The 21,235-nt window shown below is 41.8% G+C and overlaps 1 protein-coding gene across 2 annotated transcripts in view; it reads left to right on the top strand.

Moving 5' to 3' along the window:
• RRAS2 (RAS related 2) overlaps positions 1-21,235 on the top strand; it is a 256,733-nt gene that overhangs the window by 74,960 nt on the left and 160,538 nt on the right. Inside the window, exon 1 of one of the 2 annotated variants that reach the window (XM_069223688.1) lies at positions 20,860-20,966. The exons of the other annotated variant lie outside the window; for it this stretch is intronic. The gene's annotated coding sequence lies outside the window, so the exon portion shown is untranslated. Of the gene's footprint in view, positions 1-20,859; positions 20,967-21,235 lie in introns of those variants that run through there. 2 annotated transcript variants of the gene reach the window in all.

The following is a 21,235-nucleotide window of genomic DNA, read 5'->3' as shown; positions in this document are numbered from 1 at the left end:
AGCAGCTGATCAGAAGTGCTTTAAACCAAGCACTAGGAATGTGTGGGTAGGAGACTAAGGGGGTTATTACAACTTTGGAGGAGGTGTTAATCTGTCCCAAAAGTGACGGTAAAGTGATGGATTTACCACCAGCCGTATTACGAGTCCATTATATCCTATGGAACTCGTAATACGGCTGGTGGTATATCCGTCACTTTACCGTCACTTTTGGGACGGATTAACACCTCCTCCAAAGTTGTAATAACCTCCTAAATGTAGTTCTGACCAAGACAGTGCTGGTCCTTTAAATCAGGGCTTTGCTTTAGACCCAGCTGGAAATAAAAATAAGAAATCCTCCTCACCACCTGCATCTACCTGGTCCGAACACAAAGAAGACAACTTGATGGCGTTGCTGAATTGTCTACCAGTGTCAGAAAATTACACCACTGCAAATTCAGCATTTCACATTTCGGCCAGATCCCAGATCAGAAATCGCTGCCAGAACTGGGATCTGGTGAGGTCCCTTCTTTTCCTGCCTCTGGGCGGCACCACTATAGCACAAAGTTGTGATGCAGCGAGGAACATTTGGTTGCTCTTCAAGAGCTTGTCTGTGTACAGAACACATTTGTGATATAGTGATTAGAAGAACGTCTACAATGAGAGCTAACCCGGGAAACATTTTCAGTGGCAAGTGCAGAACCATTAACCGGCAGCTGTCAGGGTCTCAATTTAGGCTGCACTCAGGATTGATGGTTGCTTGGGAGAGTTTATAAGCAGCAACTTGTGACACTCCCTCTATCATGTGATGACTCTCTGTAGTCACGTGATCACTCACTCACTTCCTTACCACATTTGGTAGGGAAGTGACAAGGCGCCGCACCCCAGAATCAAAGCTAGATCATGGCCAACTCGGCTTTTTATAGCAACACTCAATATGAACCTGTATTTTTGACTTGAACATTCACCATCAGAAAATGTTGCTAATTAAAGTGGAAAAGCTATTCCTGGGAAGTCCTATCAGAGAAATACATCTTAGACCCACTTGATGTCCCAAAGTACATAAAGCTGGAGTTGGTTTTCTCGAGTGGCAGCACTTACATGTGAACATGACAACAGGGGCCTCAACTTCGATGTTGAAGTAGGCGTCTCCCATTATATTTTACCTTCTATGGAAGGACGCAGCCTGATCACACAGTCAGCACAAGAGCCAGAAAAAGTAGACCTTTGTCAAAAAATGTTAAGGCTTGACTCGACAGCGCATTGGCACTATTTTTTGGGTTATGAGCACCTTAGAAATATTTTCCATTACCCTCCATAGTTGTAGCCATCAAATATAGCAACATGTAATTATTGCACTGATTAATTAGTGCAAATAACTTTTTTGCACGTATTTTCAGTGGAGTTGTTATAGCAAATGACCTACCATGTTTCACAATTTCCTGGAACTGGTGTAAAATGCCCGTGGCTAGTCAATTTTCATTATCTGCCCACATGTGTTAAATACAGAAATTGCTAATGCAGTCACACTTCATTTTCCCACGGTGCTGGTGGTGCTGAACGGAGACGTTGATAGATAAGCATTTAGTGCCAAGTAGTGATAGGTTATTAACCAGTGCTTAATTTGTAAATAAAAAAGTTGCCGGCGCCCAAAGCCCTCCTCTGAAACACGCGGCTGCTGCAATTAAATGTGGGAACACGGAATACTGAGGCGGAGTAATCCTGAAGCCATCTCGGGCCTCTTGAATCAATTTAAAGCCACTCCCTGCCCCCTCAGCTCACTCTAGCAGCTTTCTCTCTTTTTGACGTTTTTTCGTTTTTCCCTTCCTCCGTCATTTGCTTGCAGCAAAAGCTTGAGGCAGAAGAATATGCCCGGACCCTCAAAAATAAGAACCGGTGCTCAGCATCGGAAACAACAGGCACAAATTAAGCACTGTTATTAACGCTTTAAGACAACTTGAAGTCCCCTCACTGAATCCAGCTGGTGGGACAGGGCCTGCTCTGCTCCCATGGTGCCATTAAACATGGACGGGCCAAATACTAACGCTGCGCAGAATTTAATTCAACTTGGGGCCCTTTAATCCACTGCCTGCCACTTCTGCTTATTTATCTCACTCTTCTTGGTACCTGCTTTCTCCCTTTATGTCCGTTTTTCAGTTTTTCTCTTCCTCCTTCTTGTGTGTTTTTCGCTCTCTTAATCACGGTCATCATCTGACGAGAACAAATAAGTGCCAGTCCCCCGAACTGAGTGCCAGTGGGCCCCGCTGGCAACTACCGGCTCAAATTAAGCAGCGCTGCTGCTTCTTGGAACCGAAGCTTATGGGTTATATTTATTGCTATAAAAAAAATCTACTGCCAACTGATTTAACAATCCTTGTGTTCCTACGCTTTTTGCTTTTATTTACTTGAATTATTGAAATGGTTCGCCTCAGTCGCAAGTATGAAGGGATGACGAAGCACTGACTTTTCACACATGACCAAGCTCAGGAAAGCAGGATGTGGGCACCAGTTTACCAAAAAAAAAATGTTGCTGTGAAAACATTGTTTGCTCCGACCAAATAGCCTTTGAACACATCCTCAACTATGTAAAGGTCGTTTAAAGGCCAACCAACAAACAACCCCTGATGTGTTTCCCTCGAAAAATAAGTTTTTGCAAAGGCCCCGTGTTGCTGAAAGACCAAGCATTTGTAAAATCAGTGGAAACATTTCAGCTCGCTTTGGAATATTTCCCTTTGGTTTGCGGGTGCTGCTGTTGGAGACTGTGGGAAATTGGGTTGTTCATTGAGGGGGTGAAACCCTGCTAAAGCACCAACCACAATACTTCTCGGGTGGCCCAGAAAAAGTCACTGAAGAAATCTTTGCCTAGCCCTCTGGTAGCCTGGGACAAAATCACCCAGGCTTAATTTAGAGGCAATGTGTACATTATTTACACAGCACACAAACAACAAGAAAGTGAAAATGCAACAAAAGAAAAATCCCACACCAATTCAGAGTATTTGACACCAGAACAAAAATCCAATAGTACAACTGGAGATAAGCAGTTTTAAAGGTTTCAGGTAAGTATAGAGCCTAAAGGCTCAAAGCACCACCCACAGCTATCTGGCCGTGCAAGATCCAGTGAAAGTCACAAGTTCAGGCCACCTGTGACAGAGTGCGGCTGGATACAGGGACCAGTTTAGTCCCACTGAAATAGGTTACCTTCTAAAGTCTAGTGCATAGATTACTGTTTGTGGTGGAGAAGGCTGTGAGGAGCAGGGAGAGCGTTGCAAAAGGTCCTCTCTGTAGTGTGAAGAGCAGGCTGGGCGTCGAAGATGGTTGTCACTGTAGCACAAAAATCCTGCCCAGTATCACACAGTCGTTGATGGAGATTGGCTTTGGTGGTCCCCGCAGGCTGCTGATGCTGTAGCACTAAGTGTAGATCCTGCATAACCGGTAATCACTGTAGCTTGAAGAGTCTAGTTCACCAGAGCTTCACATAGGCAGGGGGTAAGATCTGGCCTGGTCGCGAATAGCCAAAAACGTAAGGATTTTTCTTTTTCTTCAAGGAGGAGTTCAACTGATGCCACACCAGGGGTCTAGGACCTGGAGGGCACCACTTGAGGATCAGGATCTCACTTCAGGAGAGGCAATCAGGGCTTAGGTTGGTCAAGTTGCAGCAGGTCAGCTGGGTAGTTGCAGAGAGTACTCAGGAGCTTGTTGTGTCCTTGTAGGCCAGAAAAGGATGTCAGTCGGGTGACCCTTGGAATCACTTCAGCCTGGGATGAAGGTTGCAGGTCCAGTCTTCCTTCTCAGCAAGCAGGTCAGGCCTCAAGCAGCAGAGCATCAATCTTCTGAATTATCCACAGGTGCAGGAGTGAACTGAGGAGTGGGTCTGAGTGTCCCCTTTTTTTTACCTAGTGCCCACTTTGGAGTAGAAGCTTCAGAAGTTCCCCCTTACAGAGGTGTCTGGAATTTCTTATCTCGCTGCCCTGGTCCGAGTCTTCCATGAAGCACACTAGGCTAGTATGAAGTTCTTTGTGTGTGAGCTGAGCCAGTGCCTTTGAAGTGCTAGTGTGGAAGTGACCGTTCTGCCCCACTACTGCCTACACCTAGACCCTCCCTTGTAATACTGTCTGGGAGGAGTACACAAATGCTAAGTACAACTAGTCATATGATCTAGGAACAGGCTGCAGGCACCAAATGGTTAGGACAAGAAAGTGCCAACTTTCTAAAAGTGGCATTATCAGAATTATGACTTGCAATCTGACTTTACTGTTAAAGAGGATTTTAATTTACAATTCCTCAGACACCAAACATTTCTTTCCTACTTGTTCCTAATGAAACGTTATCTCTTAAAAATGTAATAAGGTAAACCATTGTTTTCCTATGAGAGAGGTAGACCTCTCAAATTCTTTTTTCACTATTGCAAGTTTTTCACTACTAGGACATTTCAAACTTGAAAATAGATGTAAAACGTGCACTTCCTTTTGGGCAGTTTGGGTCCTAACTTAGGGGTGGCTTATAGGTATTAAAAAGGAAGGTTTAGGCCTGGAAAAAGGTTTATTTGCCAGGTCAAAATGGCAGTTTAAAACTGCACATAGAGCCTAAAGTGGCAGACATGAGACATTTTAAAAGTGCTACTTAAGTGGGTGGCACAATAAGAGCTGCAGGCAGACTAACATTTATTTTACAGGCCCTGGGTACAAGTAGTACCATTTTACTAGGGACTTACAAGTCAACTAAATATGCCAATTGAGTGTAGGCCACTTTTACCATATTTAAAGGAGAGAGAACAAGCACTTCAGCACTAGTTAGCAGTGGTACAGTGTGTAGAGACTCAGGAGCCAACAAAAAAATGGTTTCAGAAAACAGGAGTTGAAGGCAAAAAGTTTGGGGATGACCCTTCAGAAAGGGCCAGGTCCTACACAGACGTCATTTGATCATCAGATAAAATAGCTTTAAGAAGTAGTACTTGGAGAGGAGTTGGGCTCCTCCCACCTGTTGATGGTTCTTTCTATAACTTTTTATTGGGCAGAAGGTGTGTGCAGCCTCTTATGGCTTTTATTGCATTTCCGGCTTATAAAGTAGGCCTGACATGTTTACAGAGGGAAGATATTAATGAAAGTTTATATGTTTATTATGAAACCTTCCAACAAAGGCCCCATGCCAGACTTATTTAGTATAAAAAGCATATGGTAATGGTAGTAGGCTGTTAAGGGCGGCTTGTTATTACGCCGTGCCTGTCTATAGGCATTTTGTTACATGAAATCTCGCAAATGAATGTCCTAGGCAACGACTTCAATGTTGACTATCCCTCTGGCAAACCCTGAAAAAGATTTGCTCTGTGATAATCCTTCTTAATGTTGACTATTGCTTTGCAAAATGTAATTTTGTAAATATTTGAAACTTCATAACTGCATGCCTAATACCTGCCTTGTAGATAAGCTTATACTCTGTATAGTAGGCCTGAGATGATTATGGTGACACGCCAGTGATGAAGGCATTGGAGAAAGTTATGTCCGAGGCCCCAGGCCCAATCTGTTTATTATGGAAAATTACAAGAAAGGCAGTAGCCATGACCTATTTATTGTGAAAAACATATGTTGAAGCCAGTAAGTTTTTAAGAGTGTTTTGTTATTATGCGGCGGTAAAGCCTGCTGAACAAGTATTTTGTTACATAGAATTTCACAGTACTGAATACCGAGCTTAGCCCATCAGTCAAACCATGGGCATGAAAGGTTTGCAGGTTAGGTCCTTTTAGGATGGGCTTTATATTGTTTTGCGAAATGTAATTTTGGGAATATTTGTACTTTTGTGACTGGATTCCTGAAAACAGCATTCTGCAAAAATGTATTCTTGATATACTGAGTTAGTTATGGTGGCAAGCCAACTTAAAGACCATAGACACGGGGTGGTTTAGTGAGAAACTATATAACAAAAGTCACACGTCTTTTTTGTTTATTTTGAAAAGTTATGACAAAGCCTGTTATCTTGACTTGTTTATTGTGACAATCATATGCTACAGCCAAAATACTGTTAAAGGTTTATGGTTATTAAACACTGCAGAATATGATTTTGAGATGACCACTTACTTTTACGTTTAATTGTTACTTTTTATTGGAAGTATATACCTGCAATGTTCAGTTGGGAGGGTTTTCCTTTTTACCTGTTACTTCTTTACAGGGAGTGCAGAATTATTAAGCAAATGAGTATTTTGACCACATCATCCTCTTTATGCATGTTGTCTTACTCCAAGCTGTATAGGCTCGAAAGCCTACTACCAATTAAGTATATTAGGTGATGTGCATCTCTGTAATGAGAAGGGGTGTGGTCTAATGACATCAACACCCTATATCAGGTGTGCATAATTATTAGGCAACTTCCTTTCCTTTGGCAAAATGGGTCAAAAGAAGGACTTGACAGGCTCAGAAAAGTCAAAAATAGTGAGATATCTTGCAGAGGGATGCAGCACTCTTAAAATTGCAAAGCTTCTGAAGCGTGATCATCGAACAATCAAGCGTTTCATTCAAAATAGTCAACAGGGTCGCAAGAAGCGTGTGGAAAAACCAAGGCGCAAATTAACTGTGAACTGAGAAAAGTCAAGCGTGCAGCTGCCACGATGCCACTTGCCACAAGTTTGGCCATATTTCAGAGCTGCAACATCACTGGAGTGCCCAAAAGCACAAGGTGTGCAATACTCAGAGACATGGCCAAGGAAAGAAAGGCTGAAAGACGACCACCACTGAACAAGACACACAAGCTGAAACGTCAAGACTGGGCCAAGAAATATCTCAAGACTGATTTTCCTAAGGTTTTATGGACTGATGAAATGAGAGTGAGTCTTGATGGGCCAGATGGATGGGCCCGTGGCTGGATTGGTAAAGGGCAGAGAGCTCCAGTCCGACTCAGACGCCAGCAAGGTGGAGGTGGAGTACTGGTTTGGGCTGGTATCATCAAAGATGAGCTTGTGGGGCCTTTTCGGGTTGAGGATGGAGTCAAGCTCAACTCCCAGTCCTACTGCCAGTTCCTGGAAGACACCTTCTTCAAGCAGTGGTACAGGAAGAAGTCTGCATCCTTCAAGAAAAACATGATTTTCATGCAGGACAATGCTCCATCACACGCGTCCAAGTACTCCACAGCATGGCTGGCAAGAAAGGGTATAAAAGAAGGAAATCTAATGACATGGCCTCCTTGTTCACCTAATCTGAACCCCATTGAGAACCTGTGGTCCATCATCAAATGTGAGATTTACAAGGAGGGAAAACAGTACACCTCTCTGAACAGTGTCTGGGAGGCTGTGGTTGCTGCTGCACGCAATGTTGATGGTGAACAGATCAAAACACTGACAGAATCCATGGATGGCAGACTTTTGAGTGTCCTTGCAAAGAAAGGTGCCTATATTGGTCACTGATTTGTTTTTGTTTTGTTTTTGAATGTCATAAATGTATATTTGTGAATGTTGAGATGTTATATTGGTTTCACTGGTAATAATAAATAATTGAAATGGGTATATATATTTTTTTGTTAAGTTGCCTAATAATTATGCACAGTAATAGTCACCTGCACACACAGATATCCCCCTAACATAGCTAAAACTAAAAACAAACTAAAAACTACTTCCAAAAATGTCAGCTTTGATATTAATGAGTTTTTTGGGTTCATTGAGAACATGGTTGTTGTTCAATAATAAAATTAATCCTCAAAAATACAACTTGCCTAATAATTCTGCACTCCCTGTATTTTCTCTTTTAGACGATTTTGAGTTTGTGTGATTTACTGTGAGTGGGTGAATGCAAGAAAGAGCTAGTGGGTGGATGGACAGCTGCAGGAACTGCAGCAGCAGCGAGCATGCATGTAGTTATTAAGTGCCTAAACTCGTCAGTGACTGAAGCAATTTTTGTTATAAGGCAGACCTACTGGCATGGCCAGTACTAGTTTCATCTTGGAAGATGCTTCTGTCCTGACAAACGTGGTCTTTGTGGCTAGTTTGTTCTCATTTTTATTCGGGGGGGCCGGGCTAGCTTTCAAAGCATTTTCTGGATGGATAAACTGTCTGATAGGAGCGTGTGAAGTTTTCATGCCCAGTGTACATGTGAAACCTGAACCCTAAGATGGTACTGTAGGATCATTGGACCCCTTTACTCATTGTGTTTTTTTATTTTTATATATCATGATTTATTCATTGACTTTAATATTCTTCAGACATAATGAAAACATTTTAGTGTCGTCTATTTAGCATTCATTTTTTGCCTCATTGTGGATATGTCTGTCAATGTTTTGAGAAATGTCTGTTTTTTTTCTAGGGAAAATGTGATTATACTTAACGTGGGATTTATGCAACTATGTGTATTAAGCTGCCATTGAAATGTGGTTTGTTTAGAGGAGAATCCTTCATATGAATTTAGCATTAAATTACAGGCCATAATACCCAGCTAAGAACTCTTTCTGTGAAAAAGAAGGCTTAAACATGTAATTATTTATTTATATATATATATATATATATATATATATGTGCCAATGTGGAGTTTAACTAATTTAGTAAGACTTTAACTTGTGTTAAACATTAGAAATTCACTGAAAAAACTACCATTTAAAAAAAAAAAAAAACAATGACACTCACCCGTTATATGTAAAAGACATAAGTAGACACTTGCACGACTGAAAAGATTTCAGACTTTGTCAATTAAATATTATGTGAATTCATAAGCAGAGCATTATAGCGGTGTTTTTATTATGTCGGTGATGTCTAACTGGCAACTTTCAGTGATTTTCTTTTTTTTTGGGGGGGGGGGGTTTAAAATGGTAGTTTGTTTTTTAGTGAATTTCTAAGTTTTTTATTTTATTAATTTTTTTAACATAAGTTAAAGTCTTGCTACCTTACTTACATATAACTCCACATTAACTTTTGTTTACTTTTTGTGAATAACTTCTGACCTGCCGCTGCGCCTTGCATTAGGCGGTGCGCGTCCAGGGTTTTGTTGCAGGGCCTGGGTTGCTGCCAGGTCCTACACTTAATCCCACACAGACAGCCACCTGCATATTGTGGACTTCCTATGGTCTGTCGACCCTGTGCACAACCCCCTGTGGATGGTCACTTACACTCCAAGCACGTCTGATGGTTATGCATGGTCTGGGCCCAATCCCCGCGGGCACCCATGCCCCTATGAGTGGCGAACTGGAAACAGACCTCCACCCTCACCTTTTAAAAAAACAAACCATAAAATAAAAAACTATATTTTGCTTTCTTGGAGTGCACAAATTCACTGGGGAGACAATAGTAAGTTTCAGGATAATGGTCCCACTCAGGTGAGGACAATATCTGTAGAAGCCTTTTGAACTGCTGACATTTTGTGGTATATATATATATCACAAGTAGTAATTTCTCTAGGGGTGAATGTCCGTCAGTTTAAAGGGGGAATGCACAATAGAAATCAGATGTTATACATCATGTAACCTTATTGATACATGAAAGGGAACAATCCTACACTGTGCCCTGTATATTCACCACTAAATTGTGAAAATGAATATCTTTGAGACAGTGATAGTAAAACTGTTCTACATAACCTATTAATCCTTACTTTTATTTGTAAAGCCCTACATGCACTAAATGGTAATGTCTGGGAATTTTTCATATACTTAGTATTTGTATTTTGGCTATTGTAGAAACATTAAATGTCTACGTTTTCACATTTTAACTATGAATGTGGCTTGCTAGTAAATAGCACTCCCTTACTTTCAAGGAGACTTAGGTGATCATTGCGAGTTTGGTGGTCTTTTATTAAGAGAGCTGCGGTTTCGGTTGGTGAAAGACCACCATGGTGACAAAAACGAGACTGCTGTATTAACCGTCACAAATGCAAAACTGCTGAAAACAGCCAAAAATCCGACACCGCCAGGCTGAACAGCAGCGGGAGAGAGGTGTTCTCACCACCCACACCGCCATGCTGACAACATTCCGCCCGCCATAATACGTTCTACAAATCAGCACTGCGGTGAAACATTGGCAGTTCACACCGCCGTGCAACTACCCATAGGTACTATTGCTGCCTATGGGGAGACTGGGGCCCATGACGAATGACGCTGGCGGTGACGGTCTTGTGTGTGGTGGCCATCACTGCCTTCATCTGCCACCTACCCCACCCCACATGTCTCCTGATGACCTCCACAACGTAGGCTGCTGTGGACTTCCTGACAGGTATGTGGGACGACTATAATGGGGGCGGAGGAGAGGTTGTTAACGAGATGTGTATGTTTGGGGTGTGTGTGCAGGCATGTGTGTGCGTTGGTATGGGTGTGTGTAGGTGTGGGGGTGCATGTGACAGGAATGCGTTTTTCCTGTCCTGGGGTGTATTACTGCCAAGGCTTTAGAAGCGGGGTGAATGCCGCACAAACCCTGGTGTTGTGCAGCCTTATAATCCGGTTTGCGGTGTCATGCTTCCCGCCGGCTTGGAGAAGGCAATCGACGGCCGCGGTGGTCTGCCCGCACTGGCGACGGTGTGGCTGTTTTTCATAGGCCACACCGCCATGCTCATAATACGGTGGTCTTCACCAGCGGGACCGCGGCGGTGAGACTGTCACCTCCACCGCGGAACTCGGAATGACCACCTTAATCTGTTTGCAGTATACTTTTCTCCATGACTGTAACCTTTAGTTAGTAAACTGTAGACATATTGTCAATTGCTTCTTTTTGCTGGTGCTCCTCTTTCCCTCTCTTGGTTTACCTTTTTATTGTGTATCTCAGTACAGAGTTATCTGTTGTCTCCTCATCTCTATCCATTCTATATTGTATTGCCTTCAGGCTGGCTCCCATTTATCATGCCCTTCCTTTTTGATAATTCATGTGTTGGAAAACAATTGCCAGATGGCATCAGCCTAGTGTGTAAAGCGAACATTACTGCTTCCTTACATGGAATGCTCTTCGTTTCTTCCTGATATTGTCATTGGTTCAGGCAAGGATGGATTCACTGCCCTCCATCTCCGATATGCTGGTAGGTACTAGCATCATAGTGTGAGGGCACCAGGCTTGGCCGTTAAATGTGCTTTTCCACCATAAGGGAAACTGTCTTTTTAGTGAATCTCACCGAACTTAAGTGAGGAGTCCAAATTGGCTGGAATTGAATTTGAAGTCAAAGCTGCCGTCGGTGACCGCCACAGTGTTCTCCCCCCACCCACAATGATCGAAACATGGCACTATATAAGTGAGAGCTTTCCTCTTGGTGTCCTTTATCCTTCCTTAATGTGTGCTGGTTTGAAACTATGAGTGAGTCCTATACATTCCTTTGGGGACTGCTCTTTTTTCCTGACTCCTAATGCCGACTTTGCATCTTGTGTTCAACTTGCCATCATCTGCTCCACCCCACATTAGACTTTTCTCTGCATCTCAACTTGGATTGGTACCTGATGAGAATCAAATTTCAGTTCCTGCTCAGTCACAGTTGCTTTGTATGCTTTTTTTGTTTAAGTATTCAGTATTTTGCTGAAAAGAATCCTCTTCTTTATCGCCTTCACACAGTAGATTGTCACTCTTACGCCAAGTGCATCTGGAAAAGTCAGCAGCGGTATTACGTTCATCATGTACTATCAAGTTTCCAATAACAGGCATTTGATTAAATAAAGCCCCATTGACACACGTCAGGAGAAATCTGGCTTCATAATTGCATAATCACAATGGGTTGCAGAGAATGCTTTTTCAAGCTGTGTAACAAAAGAAACAGGTTTTGTTTGGTGGACAGGCATGGTGTCCTTTGTTAAGTGACGACCGTGCTTCCCATTTCTCCGAAGTCTTTGGTATCGGATTACAAAGTTTTTGTGAATAGCTGCAACTTATTTCAGGGTTGGATGTGTGACTTACTCATCAGTGTCTGTAACGCACATCTCTTGAAAAATGCTCTGTAGGTGGGGCTGTTTAGGAAAAGCGATCATGACGTTTTCCAAATCTGTGTTTCTTTTATACTCTACACCGACTGGTGTCTGCCGCTGTTACTCCTTTTGTAACCATACTCCATTGCAATTATTCTTTGAGTGATTAAAAACCTGCATTAATTAATGCAGCTCCAGCCTGAAATCTGCAGATTCTCCGAGGCTTTGAACTTGTCAGTAATTGTTGTATAATAGTGGTGTCGGCGCGAATGACAAGCTGACATAAGATAATAAACTGCACTTTAGGTGCCCTCCTGGGGAACTGAAATGGAACCCTTTTGCATTAGTGATCTAAGTGCACTTGCATTCTATTTTGGTGTACTCCCCTCCCCCAGCCCCCCACATGCTGTTTGCTATCTCTTTTATTTATCTTTTCAAGTGCAATGGCACCTGTTGAACAAGCATTTGCAATGCAGTAGCTCTCGCTTTTGTAAGAGTTCGAACTACTGGCCTTGAAAATGACAATGTCTTTTACCTATGTGTTTCGATTTGGAGTGTAGTGGATGTATGTCAGGTGCCAGGGCAACCCTACCTTGCCTGTCGCTGCAGGAGAGAGGACACAACTAGGCCACCATCTCGGGAGTGTTTTTGCCTCATTCCTATAGACTGGCTGTGATACCCTAGAGTTTACCTAAACCTTTATAGCACCAAACAAGTCACAAAGAGGCACCTTTGTGGCATTTAATCTGGAGAATGAGGGAGTCAAGAGTTAGGAGCAAAGAAAAGGGGGCAGCCATATATTTCTGTGTGTTAAACTTTTAAATGAATTATTCCTCTATATTGGCAATACCAGCCTAACTTTTAAAAACATTGACTGTAAATATAGAGAGTAACAGAAGAGGCAGCTTAACTGCAAATTAATTATAGTGATTTTGTTAAGAATGACACCTGCTTTGCAGCATTATGAAATGGCAGAACCTGTATTACCAAGCTCTATATTAAAAAAACAAGTTATTCCCAGTCTTCCCCAGCATGCACCAGACAAAGAACCCTAGGGGAGACAATGTGACGTAGGGGCCAGAGCTGCCAGCCTTCGAGCGAGGGAACACTGCTTGAGTCTAGATGTCGGCTCAACATCCTGTGATTCTAGCCAAATCACTTAATCTCCCCTTGCTACCAAAAATGAATGTGTAATGTACGCGGTGAGATTACAGTTCTCACATGGCTTTTTCACCTCTTCATTTCTGCTAGCTCGATACAAATGAAGCAATTCTGTTAAGAATGGCACCTGCTTTTCAGTGCTATGAAATGGCAGAACCTGCATTACCAAACACTATGTAAAACAAAAAATGGTTATTGCCAGACTTCCCAAACATGCACCAGACAAAGAACTCTAGGGGCGAGAATGTGGCCTAAAGCCAGAGCTGCTGACTTTGGATCTGGGGAACACGGTTCGAGTCTTGGCACCGGCTCAACATCCTGTGATTCTGGGCAAATCACTTTAACTCCCCTTGCTACAAAAAATTAATGTGTAATGTAACTGCTGCTCATGTAAAGCATTGTAATACTCTTGTTTCGAGTTTGTGCTAACTGTACTCTATTTGAAGAGGCCAAATTTACACCCAAAAGCTAGATCTTTTTGCTATCAAGCTTGAGGCCTTGAAGTCTTTGGGTCTGGCGTTACAACTCCTTTTCCACCATTTTGTTTACAACACCTTTTGCCACCTTCTTGCCTAAAACTAACCTATGTGTTTGGTTGGTGACCCTCCAGAGGTTATCAAGAGCATGTGCTCCACTCAAGTCAGTTGGTTAATACACACATTGCAGAGGTCTTAATAGAACGAGAATGTCACAGATTACAATCCTGACATAGCTTTTTCACCTCTTTATCTCTGCAAGGTTGATGCAAATTAACTATAGTGATTTTGATAAGAATGGCATCCGCTTTGCAGTGCTATGAAATGGCAGAACCTGTATTACCAAGCATTATATAAAAAAATGAGTTATTCCCAGACTGCCCCAATACACACCAGACAAAGAACCCGAGGGGAGAGGATGTGGTGTAAGGGTGAGAGCTGCCTACTTAGGAGTTGGGGAACACGGTTCGAGTCCCGGCACTGGCTCAGCATCCTATGATTCTGGGAAAATCATTTCATCTCCTTTGCTACCAAAAATGATGAATGCTTTCTTGTTTAATCTAACCGATGCTCATGTAAAGAGCTGTAATGCCTTTTGTGTCGAGTTTGCATTATATTAAACTGCAAAAAAACAAACAAAAAAAAAGCGCTCCAAAACCTTTGTGTCGAGTGCATGCTACATATAATTGCAAGAAAGAAAAAAAAGCTCCTGCAGACATCGTAAAGAAACAGCAAGATGCCAGAAACCAAGGAAGACGAAGAAACAACATGCCCCATGAGTAAAGCAGTGAGGCAAAAGGAAAAATAGTGTGCCACATTAAGGTAAATGCCTGACTGTGCAATAATTCATGTAACAGGGTCAGTCTCCAAGGCCTTAACAAAATAGCCTTAAGGTGTGACAAATGTAAAGCATTTACCAACAACATCAAGGGATTTTTGAAAGGCAGGCTTAGGAATGAATGAAAGTGATGGACGTGGTCAAAGCCCTCAGACTAGGTTACAACATGTTGAGAAGGGCAGCATTTGCTCACTGCTGTGCTCAACCTAAAAATGTAGCTTGCATCTGATAGTTGTAGCTCATTCACTTTAAAGACTAAACATTCCAGATCTTGCCTTTCTCATGAATGGTAAACATGAAAGAAGATCAGTTTCCCATTTTGGAACTCGGATGCCTGGGTTCTTGTACACGTTTTGGAAATTGGCCTAATTATGGTCTTATTCAGTTAAATCTCTTGGCTTACATGTAACCAAATTGCAATTCTGTTCAGTGTAAAGGGTGTAAAGATCAAGTTCTACAGTGTATGTTCTACAATTCTACATACCTCACATTTTAGGTTTAAATTCTGCGCTCTCTTCTGGATCTGACCATTCTATGTAATGTTGTAAATTATTCCTCCCCCCCCCCCCCTTCCTCCCCGTAAATACAGGGAGTGCAGAATTATTAGGCAAGTTGTATTTTTGAGGATTAATTTTATTATTGAACAACAACCATGTTCTCAATGAACCCAAAAAACTCATTAATATCAAAGCTGAATATTTTTGGAAGTAGTTTTCAGTTTGTTTTTAGTTTTAGCTATGTTAGGGGGATATCTGTGTGTGCAGGTGACTATTACTGTGCATAATTATTAGGCAACTTAACAACAAAAAATATATACCCATTTCAATTATTTATTATTACCAGTGAAACCAATATAACATCTCAACATTCACAAATATACATTTCTGACATTCAAAAACAAAACAAAAACAAATCAGTGACCAATATAGCCACCTTTCTTTGCAAGGACACTCAAAAGCCTGCCATCCATGGATTCTGTCAGTGTTTTGATCTGTTCACCATCAACATTGCGTGCAGCAGCAACCACAGCCTCCCAGACACTGTTCAGAGAGGTGTACTGTTTTCCCTCCTTGTAAATCTCACATTTGATGATGGACCACAGGTTCTCAATGGGGTTCAGATCAGGTGAACAAGGAGGCCATGTCATTAGATTTCCTTCTTTTATACCCTTTCTTGCCAGCCACGCTGTGGAGTACTTGGACGCGTGTGATGGAGCATTGTCCTGCATGAAAATCATGTTTTTCTTGAAGGATGCAGACTTCTTCCTGTACCGCTGCTTGAAGAAGGTGTCTTCCAGGAACTGGCAGTAGGACTGGGAGTTGAGCTTGACTCCATCCTCAACCCGAAAAGGCCCCACAAGCTCATCTTTGATGATACCAGCCCAAACCAGTACTCCACCTCCACCTTGCTGGCGTCTGAGTCGGACTGGAGCTCTCTGCCCTTTACCAATCCAGCCACGGGCCCATCCATCTGGCCCATCAAGACTCACTCTCATTTCATTAGTCCATAAAACCTTAGAAAAATCAGTCTTGAGATATTTCTTGGCCCAGTCTTGACGTTTCAGCTTGTGTGTCTTGTTCAGTGGTGGTCGTCTTTCAGCCTTTCTTACCTTGGCCATGTCTCTGAGTATTGCACACCTTGTGCTTTTGGGCACTCCAGTGATGTTGCAGCTCTGAAATATGGCCAAACTGGTGGCAAGTGGCATCGTGGCAGCTGCACGCTTGACTTTTCTCAGTTCATGGGCAGTTATTTTGCGCCTTGGTTTTTCCACACGCTTCTTGCGACCCTATTGACTATTTTGAATGAAACGCTTGATTGTTCGATGATCACGCTTCAGAAGCTTTGCAATTTTAAGAGTGCTGCATCCCTCTGCAAGATATCTCACTATTTTTGACTTTTCTGAGCCTGTCAAGTCCTTCTTTTGACCCATTTTGCCAAAGGAAAGGAAGTTGCCTAATAATTATGCACACCTGATAATAGGGTGTTGATGTCATTAGACCACACCCCTTCTCATTACAGAGATGCACATCACCTAATATGCTTAATTGGTAGTAGGCTTTCGAGCCTATACAGATTGGAGTAAGACAACATGCATAAAGAGGATGATGTGGTCAAAATACTCATTTGCCTAATAATTCTGCACTCCCTGTAGATAGCATCTGGAAAACGACGAGCTGCTCATAGGAGCTGGTTCTGGGGTCCATCAAAAACATACAAATGAAAACTGATCTAAAAACGTTAATGTTCTTTTCATGAATGGGAAGTCTCCAGCTGTCGAGTGGTGGGTCACGGACAGTGATGGCATGGCCATCTACCAGGTTAAGAGTTAAAAAAGCTGACAGCTTCACAAATAACAGCTGCGTGTACTGTTTTACATGAGAAGCATCCTCATTCTCCTCCTTGAACACCAGTTGCATCACAGAAAGGTCTATATTTCTTTATAGCTCCCTGGAACCACTTGGACATGAAAGCAGATTTCTGTAGACTAATTAGCAAATTATTATGCCATTAGTTTGCAGTAGGTTGTGTAAAATCTTCCTGTTCAATAGAGAATGTTTTCTCTATCTGTTTACAAAAAGTGTACATTACAATAATTAACAAGTACTGACAGGGCCACAAGTTCAGCTTATTAAAAAAGTACTTCTTCAGTCATTGAGGGGTATAGGCACTCAATAAAACATGCACTCTGTCACTCATCTGTCCACTTATCCATCCATTGACTCATTCTTGCATTTACCTACTTAAACAACCATAATTAAACACACCCAAACGCAACAACAAATTCAATATAAATTAAAAGAGTACTGGTAGAAAAAAGAAAACATGCTGTCACCTCAATATGGCAGGTACATGCAAAAACAAACTTAGACAACACAGATTGTAGCCATCTTTCAAAGTTATTGCAAATAATATACCATTGTTTAAAGTTCCTGCATGGCTACCAAGTTTAGAACCAACATGCTGACCGTCCTGGAATGATGAAAAAATGATACACTATGGAAAATACCATTTGGTATGATACCATGGTTCAGAGGCAGTAGCTGTGTGAGATGTGTCACTGCAGATAAAATCAGTGGCAAGAAAGCTGCTCATTAGCTCTGTCTGGGGAGTTTTCGTATGCACTAAAATTATAATTAAAAAAGAGAAGAAAATAATTGAAGGGGAGCCTATAAATGAGAAAAGGTGGAAAACCAATGGACTGCCCTGCCAGCTCTAGTCTAGCACTGAAGTACATTAATTTTGAGATGGATGTACATCAGACAAATCCCAAAACAAAAGAGTCAATGGCTGAAGTGATGCATGTATGTATACATTTTTGATGGCATACTTTGGTAACAAGATCCTGCAGTCAAATAAGGATATCAGACCTTCGGAAGGGATTGCAACAAGAACAACTAAATTAAATCTACCACCCATAAACTTTGCCAAAGGATGTGATCAGTACCAAAATACCTGCGTAAAAAGGTCACCACTAAGATTTTCTGTAACAAAATTCACATCTGAAGGATTATTAACACAGAGTAATAACCATTAATGCTTAAAGGCTAATTGGCTTTAACATACGCATTTTATAAGTAAACAGGCTCTGCTGTCTGTCATAACTTTTCATAATAGTGTTCTCCAACCAATATGCATAAAAAGATACATTTACAAATGTATACAAAATACATTTGGCAAAGTGCAGTGCTATCTCCCGCTAAATGTCGTACATAACAAGAATTCTTACATTGTAAAATGTATATACCCATTGGTGGTCAGGTCCTTGCCTATGTGATCTAAGAAATTCTCTAAAACAATATGGCGCTGCAGGTTTAACTGCAAATAACAAGTACTAACAATCCACCCTCCAGTGTCTATTGACTTGACATATGCTTTTTACAATAGGTATGTAATGCCCACTGCCTTTTGTTTAACGTTTCATAATAAACAGACCAGGCTTCTAGCCTTAATCATTGGCTTGCCATTATAACTGACACAGCCCAGGTGTATAAAGCATAAACTTTCCTACAAGGCAAAAAGTGCAATACAAGCACTCTTTTCCAGTGAAAGCCCACAACCTCTTCCAAATCAAACTTTATATTCTAAGAAACCAACGTGTGGAGCCTAAGCCCTCTCTCAGTAGTACCTCTGAAAGGTATTTTCCTGTGGCTCACATACGATCTTGGGATAGGTGTACTGTCAAGCCAGACCTAAAAATGCAACTCCCATGTATTAAGAAAACTGGACAACAGTTGCTCCCCACCCCCATGCCCCCACCACCAGACTTCTGTATGAATATTTTGCTTTGAGTGAGGTCTGGAGCAGGAGAAATTGAACCATATGAGCTCCAGTAAGCAGGGGTTCTTAGTGGAAATGCTTGTTTACTATAGGGAGGCCCTTAAAAAGAAAGAAGGGGAGCCACTTACAAAACGTTACTCATTTAATATTTTCTTTCCTTTATGAGCGGCCATAGAAAATCTGTGGTTCATCTCTGGCTGTAATAGTACTTCTGAGTAGGTTTTCATATTAAGCTGTGATGTGAGAAGATACTGAAGGCTAATGGCACCCATTACAAGGGTATGCAAAAGATATCTCAGTTTCCTGACCTCTGTCCTTATTCAGTCTATCCTATCAGACAGCTTAAGCTGTCTGGTAGTGAAAGCTCCAATACAAACTTAGAGTGGGCTTATAGCCTGCCCATTGCTTACCATCGGGTGGCTTTATTGTCCCTCATTTGGTTGTTTCTTATTTGATGGCTTGCATTTCTCTTCTTGTGTTTGTCCCTCCCCTGGTATATAACATCTTTATGATCCTTTTCGATTGGCTTAGTCCTTCCACTGATCACATTTAGGAACTTATTTTTCCCGTTTATTCAGCACTACATGACAGTGCATGTTTTTTCTAGCTCTCTCCCTTAGTGTGCTGCTTCCCTTCCTCAAATTCCTGAACTCCTTGTGCTTCTTCCATACATTCCCAGCTTGTCTGTAAAAGCACAATTAACAGGGATAATTTTTGCTGCGGTAAGGCAGAAGAGCAGCCTTTAGGGGTTATTTTTGATACATGTCCTGCATTCCACATATTGCGTGAACGCACACAGTGGCTTTTATGATGCCTGAGGAAAGACCATGTGCTGCACTCATTCTGCTAGGATCTGAGGCAGAAGGTGTACTTAGCATTTTACTTCTCCTCGAGAACCATAATCTGCTCCCTGGGAAACTACAGAATACTTTGAAAGTAAATTAGGCTTTGACAGGCACTTCAGTTTGCATTATTTTGCACTCTCAGAGAATTTCTAAAAGTATTTGAGATATAAACCTTGCCATATATAAAAGCATTGGATTGGTTTTCAGATACCGTAAGGTATTTTCCATCATCTTGATTTAAGCAATACTTTACAGATAAACATTGGCAAAGCTAACAATTTAGCACTTGCATTATAAAAGCTATACCTATTTGCTTTGCCAAGGTTTGTTACATTTTGATATAGTGACCCCAACAGCTATGGTGAACTTTATCGTTTGTGATATTGAGACAGACCTGGAATTTAGTCACTGGATGCATGATGTTTTACACAAACATTCAAAGAGACCATTATTTAGCTTTGCCTTTGGGCAAAGGCACAACAAAGTGCTATTTGTGAATACTGTCCGTTATTGCCGCCCTACGATTGATTATTTACTCTTATGAATGACATCTATGTTCATACGTTATTTCTTTAGCCTTGGCACCCATTCACATTCAAGGAAACTGGAATAAAGATGTAAGTTGCTTTACAGCAAATCTAGGTTTCTTGTGTTGGGAGCTCCATTGCTAGGATATTCCATATTTTGTTAAACCAGCAGGCAATGGGTGTGCATTCGTTCCTTTTATAATACACTTTTTTCCTCTGCTGGCATATGCATGGTTAGTGGCCACTTATTTTTGCTAATTTCTTCCAGATGTGCTGGCTTGGTGCCCAGAATTTTGAGTGCAGGGTAACCTATGACCAGGAAATGTAACAACCCTTTGGTGTGCTCCTGTGCCTTCTTTAAGGAGGTCTGGGTGACATTGAGTGTCCACCAAATGTAGATGACAATCTTCTCCCCCTGTCACATTCCTTACAGTATCCTGATGGGGCAGGGAAAAAGGAGTTGCAGAGATCTTTGTATCATATACCACATATACATCACCTTGTAGGCTGGCCCCCTGTGTGTTTGCTTCTGCATGTCTGACCAGAGGGTTCCCCATGCCTCATCTAAACGTGAACCCTGTAATTCCTTCCTATAGCTTAGTTCATATTGCCATCTTCTAATGTTTTAGCTTAGCTCAGTTGTAGGACCCAGATACCAGACATTTGGGGCCTAATTGGAGTCTGATGAGCTTTTCGGAGTGTGTTAGCGGTCTAGTGACTTTCCTTATGTTTGAAGTGCGTAACGTCCTGTGTATTGAGTGGTAATATTGAGTTGTGTTATCCCCAAACCAAATTCGGTCTCCTTTGATTGGACTGTTTTGTTTGTCCCTGATGGAAAATGTCCGCCAAGGTCCTGCATCCCCTTCTCCCATCAGTGAAATCTCTCTTTCCTTGCAATAGGTGTAAAATCCAGGTTGTGGTGTGGGAAAAGTGGCTTCCCTTTCTTCTGTGGAATCCCACACCTCTAGAACTGTTCTCGCCAGAGTTGCCAGATGTGAGTTTTGCAGGCGCGCCACTCTCCCCAACAGTAAGTGATCAATTACAGTCTTGTCTTAAGAGCCATTGTTTCTTGCTTTACCTGGCAATTAGTCAGTGATAATGTTTGGATAAGCTGCCCTATAGTATGCCAGCCGGGAACGGAAGCCCCTCTCTCTCTCACTCGGTGCCATTAAGGTTGTTTTGAAGATACAGAGTAGCACCACAGCACCCCCAAAACATATTCCAGAAGGTGGTTTTGTTATGTATTATATTCATGTTGAGCACCTTTATTTTTCCAGCCAGAATATGTAGCTAGAC

The sequence above is a fragment of the Pleurodeles waltl genome, chromosome 3_1 (genome assembly GCF_031143425.1).
Source record: "Pleurodeles waltl isolate 20211129_DDA chromosome 3_1, aPleWal1.hap1.20221129, whole genome shotgun sequence".
In the NCBI taxonomy this organism is placed as follows: domain Eukaryota; kingdom Metazoa; phylum Chordata; class Amphibia; order Caudata; family Salamandridae; genus Pleurodeles; species Pleurodeles waltl.
The sequence above is the reverse complement of the archived record's forward strand: the minus strand, read 5'-3'. Positions and strand labels throughout refer to the sequence as shown.